This window comes from Myxocyprinus asiaticus, chromosome 38 (genome assembly GCF_019703515.2).
Source record: "Myxocyprinus asiaticus isolate MX2 ecotype Aquarium Trade chromosome 38, UBuf_Myxa_2, whole genome shotgun sequence".
Taxonomy (NCBI): domain Eukaryota; kingdom Metazoa; phylum Chordata; class Actinopteri; order Cypriniformes; family Catostomidae; genus Myxocyprinus; species Myxocyprinus asiaticus.
In genome coordinates this window covers 21369745-21378497 of record NC_059381.1, presented here as the reverse complement: position 1 = coordinate 21378497, position 8753 = coordinate 21369745, and positions in this window count along the sequence as shown.

Below are 8753 nucleotides of genomic sequence, written 5' to 3'. Positions count from 1 at the left end.
AAATACAAGTAACTTAAACTACAACAAAAACAACGTTAAAATAAACCAGTAAATAGTACAAAATCAAAGTAATTTCTTCATGCCGCAGTGCATGCTGGGAACATAGCTGTTAATTTCAGCAACAGTAGATAGTATGTAATCTGACAGCTATAGGCTGCTAAATTACAGTTGTATACTGTAGCTGTAAAAACAGTATCTAGCTGTTAATTTCAGCAACAGCAAGACACAGTTAATTTTACAGTAACATGCTGGCAACCCTGTTGCCAGTTCTTTACTGTTTTTTGACAGGAAAATCTTTAAGAGTGTAGTCTATAGGGATAAAATGTCAGGGATCTGGAAAAAAAAAAGGACTCAAATTGCAGGGCTGGGATAATGAAAAATCTTTAATAATAACAAAATGGTAAAAAAATGTAACAAAGTACAGATACAACAGGACAAAGAAACTGACTAGAAAAGTAACAAATCAAACAAACAGGAACCAAGACTGAATGTCAGGTAACATCACAAAACAATACAGCAACTAACAAATGAAACCAGAATATATACACAGAAGGGTAATGGAGAACAGGTGAAACTAATGAAAAAACAGGGATAATGAGGGGGAGTGGTTGATTACACTGAAACCAAACCAAGATGATAGGATCCTTACATAACGTTTCTTTCTAGTGGGACTGGAAGCTAAAATTACAGGGATAGAGTAGAGATAAGGGTATTGAACTCTTCTTTAAGTTATATATTTTTTTCATTCTAGTCTTTATTAGGTAAGTGGCAAAAGAGACAGGAAACATCAGGGGGAACTTGATCGGGAAAAGACCTCAAGCCAGGACGTAAACCTGGGTCGCTCGTGATGCTACAACACCATATGTCTGAGCATTGCCCAAAAGGTAAGATATTTAAAAAGAGTCAAAAATTGACAGTTTAGTGTCAAGAATTCATTCATAATAAATATTAATAACAGCCTTTGAATGCTAAGATATTCTGTTTACTATATGGGTAATCTTTACAACCTATGTTTTTTGACACCGCAGCGTAAGATTATTCAATCTTCAAAGTGAGTTTTGCTGCATGGCTTTAGGATGTGTGTTGATTAAGTTAGCTGTAACTAATTTGTGCTGCTAGCTCAACCCACCTTTCTGCTTGACTCCTTGTGGCACTTAAAGAATTGGTTGGCGTAGGCTAAATGTCAATGATTCAGAGGTCAATTTGTCACACTCCCTCCCCATCTCTCTTTTAAGGTGAGTGATGATTTGTTAGTTATGAAGAGAAACACAAAATAAAATCATCTTGATGTGCTGTATACCTTCATTGCTTTTTTTTTTTTAATTCAAAACATGGATTCAACGTATCCTCTGCAAAACGTAATTATATATAATTGTACACAAAAAGCATTATGTAAACTTTCTTTCAAACACTGAAGTTGTAGAAATTTCTTTTTAAAATTTCTCTAGTGTGCACCTAATTTCTCACTGAGTAGTTTGAAATATGAGTTGGCATTTTAACTAAAGCATGTCCTAACAATTAGTATGGACAATGCAACCTTTTTATCGAGCACAGAATGTTTGTGTGACCATGCAAAATAATATAGTTAAAGTTTCTTGAACCACAGGTAGCAATCCATTTACAGATGATGGATTTAAATGAGCATTAAAGTCAACATGACACGGCATTCAAATGTATATTACTTCTGTAATTGATACATTTCCGAGGAAACGGGATATTCAGACAAATGGCGGAACTCAATTTTATCCTTTAGGAATTAATTTGATAGTGAAAAGTGGGCATTAAATATCATAATTGAGCCTTGTGGTTGTAGGGGAGGGGTTGAAAAATCAGAGGGCTTGGTGACATTAGCCAAAAAGGAAGAGGTGTGTTCGACTTCATGTAGCACTGCCAGAGCCCTTCTGTCAAGGGGAGCCTATAAGCTTAGCGTAGCAATGGATAACGCAGCAGTCCCATAAACATTCTACACTGGCCAGGAGACATTTTTTTTAATGCATGTCTGTGAAGGAGATGCTTCCTGATGCTGAATAAACTGCTTTGTGAGGAAACAGCTCATCACTTAATGAATTGACCATCTGTCCGCTAATCTTCAACATGTTTTTTAAACTAAACAGTCATTTTGTAATCAACTATGTGTGGAGTTTAATACAGTAAAATTGCTGTTTTTTTTTTTTTTGTACATTTGAGACCAGCCATCTGGCTCAGCTGGCGCAGTTGCTCTAAAGCTGCTGCACAGCTTGATGATGACACAGATGATGACACAGCTTATTCGCGATTGGCCAGACTCATCGATGACGTTACTAGGCCTACTCTTACTACTTCTATGTCAGTCTATGGCAGAAATGGTAAGAGTAGTATGCCATTACCAAGGTGACACTTCTGTTCCACTAAACTCTCACAAATCTGTGTTCTTATAACAGTATATCATGTTTATATCATGTTATATTATGAATATCGTGTTTTTTCATTAAAAAAACAAAACAATTAAAAATTATTAAAAATACTGACTTCTTTATTGGTATTAAAATAGTATAGTCTTTTATTGGACTTTCTTCTTGTACACACAGCAGGCACTTTATTAAACAGCACATAACCTTTTCAAATAAATAATGATTCTAGTTATTATATATAAAGTTCAAAGCACCTTCTGTCTGAATTCCACTTCAACTGCAATAAAGAAAGCAAACATAGACCTTTTCCACAGACTGTGATGATGCGTTTCCACCTTATTTAACAGCGTAAATATCGCAGTTTTTTTTATATACATATTATATTCATATACATTTATATATTATACATTTTTAAGACATTTAATGGAAATTTATAACATTATGCTTTGTGTTATATTACCCTGGAATTAGTTTAAAAAAAATGAATTACCACAGCTGCGAGAGGGTTTCTATTACAGCTGCCTGAGAGAGTGACAGTAAATTTGGCATCTTCTCCCATTTTACTGTCTTAATCCACCGCTATCTATTTTTTCCTCTTCTGGAAAGTCATTCAAATGTAATAGTGTATTTTTTTATTTTGGTCTTGGAGCAAATGGGTAAGTGAAAATAATATTTGCTGTGATCTCCCATTCACTCCCATTCACTGCTGTTGAAGTTTACCCTGCAAACATTTACTTCCGCGTTCCAAAACCCGGAGTGTGAAAAAGGTCTATTGTGCAATCTTCCGTGACTGATGTAGGTTCACCACATGATGGGAAGTGCAAAGTGTCCGGCTTTTTGGCTCTCTTTTTTTATAACTCCTTCCCTGACTGCGACCAGCAAATCTCGTCGATCAGTAAGGTAAGGCACAGTTTAAATCGACCACAACTAAAGCAATTTCAGAGGCAGAGTAAGTTATTACATTTTGTAGAAAGATTACAAAAACAAAAATGCTTTTCTTTGGAGTGACACATACCGCTGAATCGTACACAATGAACCAAAAATGTGTGTTAAGATACACTGATCAGCCACAACATTAAAACCACTGACGGGTGAAGTGAATAACATCAATTATCTCTTTACAGTAGCACCTGTCAAGGGGTGGGATATATTAGGCAGCAAGTGAACAGTCAGTTCTTGAATTTCGTGTGTTGGAAGCAGGAAAAATGGGCAAGCGTAAAGATCTGAGCGACTTTGACAAGGGCCAAATTGTGATGGCTAGACGACTGGGTCAGAGCATCTCCAAAACGGCAGGTCATGTGGGGTGTTCCCGGTATGCAGTGGTTAGTACCTACCAAAAGTGGTCCAAGGAAGGACAACCGGTGAACCGGCGACAGGGTCATGGGCGCCCAAGGCTCATTGATGCACATGGGGAGCGAAGGCCAGCCCATCTGGTCCGATCCCACAGAAGAGCTACCATAGCAAAAACTGCTGAAAAACGTAATGCTAGAAAGGTGATAGAAAGGTGTCAGAACACACAGTGCATAGCAGCTTGCTGAGTGCCCATGCTGACCCCTGTCCACTGCCGAAAGCGCCTACAATGGGCACGTGAGCATCAGAACTGGACCATGGAGCAATGGAAGAAGGTGGCCTGGTCTGATGAATCATGTTTTCTTTTAGATCCTGTGGATGGAAGAGATGGCAGCAGGATGTACTATGGGAAGAAGGCAGGCCAGCAGAGGCAGTGTGATGCTCTGGACAATGTTCTGCTGGGAAACCTTGGGTTCTGGCATTCATGTGGATGTTACTTTGACATGTACCAACTACCAAAAGATTGATGCAGACCACACACACCCCTTCATGGCAACAGTATTCCCTGATGGCAGTGGCCTCATTCAGCAGGATAATGCACCCTACCACACTGCAAAAATTGGTCATGAATGGTTTGAGGAACATGACAAAGAGTTCAAGGTGTTGACTTGGCCTCCAAATTCCCCTGATCTCAATCCGATTGAGCATCTATGGGATGTGCTTGACCAACAAGTCCGATCCATGGAGACCCCACCTCGCAACTTACAGGAGTTAAAGGATCTGCTGCTAACATCTTGGTGCCAGATACCACAGGACACCTTCAGAGGTCTTGTGGAGTCCATGCCTTGATGGGTCAGAGCTGTTTTGGCGGCACGAGAAGGACCTACACGATATTAGTCAGGTGGTTTTAATCACCTGATCAGTGTATAATAGGATCAGTTTTTATTTCATGTCAACTTTAAAAGTGCGCTCAGTAATTCTTTTGTTTGTTGCGCTGACACCTGGTCGCGTAGTTTCAGTATCACGCAAGAATGAATGTGCACACAGCACAATGTAGACAAAAGCAGGTTTTTCTCTAACACTGATATGATTATAGTCTTAATCTCATTTCAGTTTACATTATTTAAATATTTTTTTCAAAAATACTATTTATTTATATCTGTTCAAAGGTTTAGCAATTAGCACACACACACACACACACACACACACACACACACACACACACACACACACACAAAAATCACTTACTTAAACTTTAACTGTAATAGCAAACAGCACTGTGGCAGTGCTAGCCCGGAAATGTAGGGCTAAATATGGATTTAGAGAATGGGAAACACAGGAACCCATTACTCAGTCAGGAAATGTTGCTGAGCGACACTGACTCATAAAACAGAGGGAGCCCCCCTCCATCTGTGAGCAGTACTTTAACGAGTCTAAAATATCATGTGGGAGAGCCATCACAGGGATTATCTGTCGTTCTTTCTTTAAATATAGAAATTGGATCATTTTTGGTAGCGTTCCTTCCATCGCTTTTTCATGATCTTTTTGGCTGTCGAGAGCATCGCTGTCCTCTTTTACTTCTCACTTCTCCATGGACAGATTTTCTGAGGGTTGGTGATGAAGATGTGTCATGCTGTCAGCAGATGTTCCATTTCCTGTCATGATTCCACTATTCCTGACTTTCTGTTGTTGGCTTGTAGAGAGGGACTGACTCAGCTCCAGCAACTATTTGCCTGAAGTACTGCTGAACTTCTCAAGCTAAATTTCAGCCCAATTTCTGGTGGTGCACACTGCAAGAATGCTAATGGCATATGCCAAATAGCCCAAGATGTCAGACCATCTCATGGTGTTTCTTATACTTAGCCCACACCTGCAACTAATGCATTGCATTGCACTTTTTACTGTGTTCCAATAAAAACATCTAAACATCCCTAAAACAAGATGTAGGGCCACTTAAAGGGATTAAAGGGATAGTTCACCCAAAAATGAAAATTCTGACATAATTTACTCACCCTCATGTTGTCCCAAACCCGAATGATTTTCTTTCATCCGTGGAACACAAAAGGAGATGTTAGGCAGAATGTTAGACTCAGTCACCATTCACTTTCATTGCATGGAAAAAAGATTCAATGAAAGTGAATTTCGATTGAGGCTGTCAATCCTTAACATCTCCTTTTGCGTTCACCGCAGAAAAAGACTTTTCAAAATTTATTTTCAGAGGTTATAAATGGTATATTACAGGTGCTATATGTAAGATTGACAACAAGCGTTGTCAAAATATTGGAGAGTTGTCTGCCCCGCCCCAGACTCGAAGCTCATGCGGGTTGCCAGAATATTGACACGCAAATTAGCCAACTCAGCATCTGTTTTAAAGGATTTCTGGGCTTTAAGCTGTCTCCATCTTCCAAAGGCATCTCCAATATTTATCCTTGTTTTACTACGCCTCTGGTCATGGTGGTTTTTAGACGGATGGCGAGGCTTTTTAGGTCGTGTGGAATCTGTTATCTCTGATCCAGTTCGTTTGCTGGCTTCCATAGCTGCAGCACGCAGTGTTGTTTGCCTGCAAACTTGTTCAAATCTGGCAACCCGGCGATGTCGAAATACTATTGGTGAGTGAGCAGTGGGCGGGATCACACAGGCCAAAACAGAAACAGAAATTCCGGCCTGGAATGGAAACTTCAAAGTAGAATATACTGGCTGTAGCATTGTTATCAGAGAAGCCAGTATTTCAACTTAGCATGTTTCCTAATTCTCTAATGATATATTATGGTCATTTTATGATTTAGTACAGTAAAAATATTACATATAGCACCTTTAAATGTTTAATTAACCCATTGGCAATTTTCGTTTCTTATTTTAAGCATAAATGGAACATTTATGTGTAATTTAGTGTAGTTTATGCTTAAACACTATTTGCCAATGAGTTAAGAACAATAAACTTAATTCAAGATATATTTTCTGAAAACAAGTGTTATCTTTTAGAATTATTTAACTTTTCAATTATCTTTATCTTGTTTTAAGGATGTTTAGATATTCTTACTGGAAAATGAGAAAAATACTGATTATTTTTGCAGTTCAGTAAATAATGAACAACAGTTCAATCATGACCTTACGATTTAAAGGAACAGTTCACCCAAAAATTATAATTCTCTCATTATTTACTCGCCCTTATGATGTCTCAAACTTGCATTACTTTCTTTTATCTGCATCAAGCGCAAGGAAGTGTAATGGTGAGTAAATGATGAGAGTTAACTATTATAATTTTTGAGTGAACTACTCCTTTAATTCTTTCTCTTATCTATGATGTAGTGTGGACACTGAAAATCAGCCCTGTGAGTTCAGTGAAATAAATGAGGTGTTTGAGGACATTTAGTCAGGTACAATGTGGTTGCACGCATCAGTAAATCTACGTCTTATGTAAGTAAAGAAATTGTATAGTGTCCATTTTCTCAGAATTATTGTGTAGCATTCTTGCCATTGTACTGCTCTAATTGTAGGCTGTTTTTCAAGTCTGGACATTTATAAAACACAATGCAAGGCAAGCAGGATAACTAAAATATGGTTTTCATGTTTGAGGTCAAATGTTTAGCACTCTCTCTCCCTTCCACTGGGGTTTCAGTGGGCTTATAAGCAAGTAGTGTTCTGCATGTGTGGCACTTTCTTACTGTGGAAATGCTTTCCTTGACACTTTCCTGATTACGATTTCTTTCATTTCACCTGAAGGGGAACTGCACACACATCAGCTTTGGACAGACTCTGAAATCCTGTTAGTCAGCTGAACATTCGTGCACTAAAAAATTGCTGGGTTAAAAACATTAAGTGGGTTAATAGTATTTTCAGGTTGTTTTATCCTTTTAAAATATTGTTAAATAAACCACACCATAAACAAATGTGTTAACATGGCACCTAGTTTATTTTGGATTAATAATAATACATTCAATAATGACATTTAAACTAATTTGACAAAAGTTTTAATAAAGAGCTTCTAGAACAATAAACATTTAATGTTAATTACACGAGGTATTAAAAACATTAAACATCCATTGTATTATTAATGTTACTTATAATTCCAGTGTTTATTACCAGGAAACTATTCATGTACTGTAAGAAATGAATAAAAAGCCTTAATTTATTAAATACAAATAAAAATAATCACACATAGCAGGGCTGCATTGCTGAGTGTAGGATGTAGGAGAATAAGGCCTTGACATCAGCCTGCTGAAGGAGGTACTCCGCCAAATTTTTTCATACCTAATTTATAAAAAAGACAAAGAAAGCAAAGTTAAAATGTTAAACAAAGAAAGATATCAACCCAAAATGTTAGCAGTTTAGCAGTCATCAGAATACAGGAAGCATGGTTAATATATGTTTCTGGGCAATAACAGTTTGAACTTTGCACCAGTTCGTGATTTTTCACACATGCATTTGCCTCACTAATGTTTTTTAAAGTATAAAGAAACAAGAAAAATATAAAAACTCTTATAATAAATATAAATAGAATGTCTTATAATTTCTTTTTATGAATTAATAGTTACCTTAAGGCTAATTGTTTCAGAGGATCCTTAGACTTCAGTTCTATAATTTAAATTTACCTCAAGCATCCCAGGAAGTTCAATGACTGCTCTTGAATAATTTCCGCTATGGATGCACCGATACCGATAATGGTATCGGAATCAGGTCCGATACCGCACTCATGTACTTGTACTCGTTCTCTTAAAAATGCTCCGATACCAAAAACCGATACCATCTGACGTACGAATATCAGATTAAAATCAAGTCATGTCCTAGTGAGATTATTTAACAGCAAAAGCTGTGATTTAATGAAATAAATAGATCATTTGCACGTGCAGTGTTTTAAATGTGAGTGCTTGTTAATGTGTGGAGCTGGTGTGCTGACATAGAGACACAAACTGCTCATACCTTTAGAGATCCTTGGCTCATACACGGAAAACACTATAATGAGCATCGCATGTACTGTTTGTAGCAGATGACAGCAGGCAGAGCATTAATTCACTTTTTAGCACGACACATATACAGACTACATATTTATTTATTTATTTATATAGTAGCCTT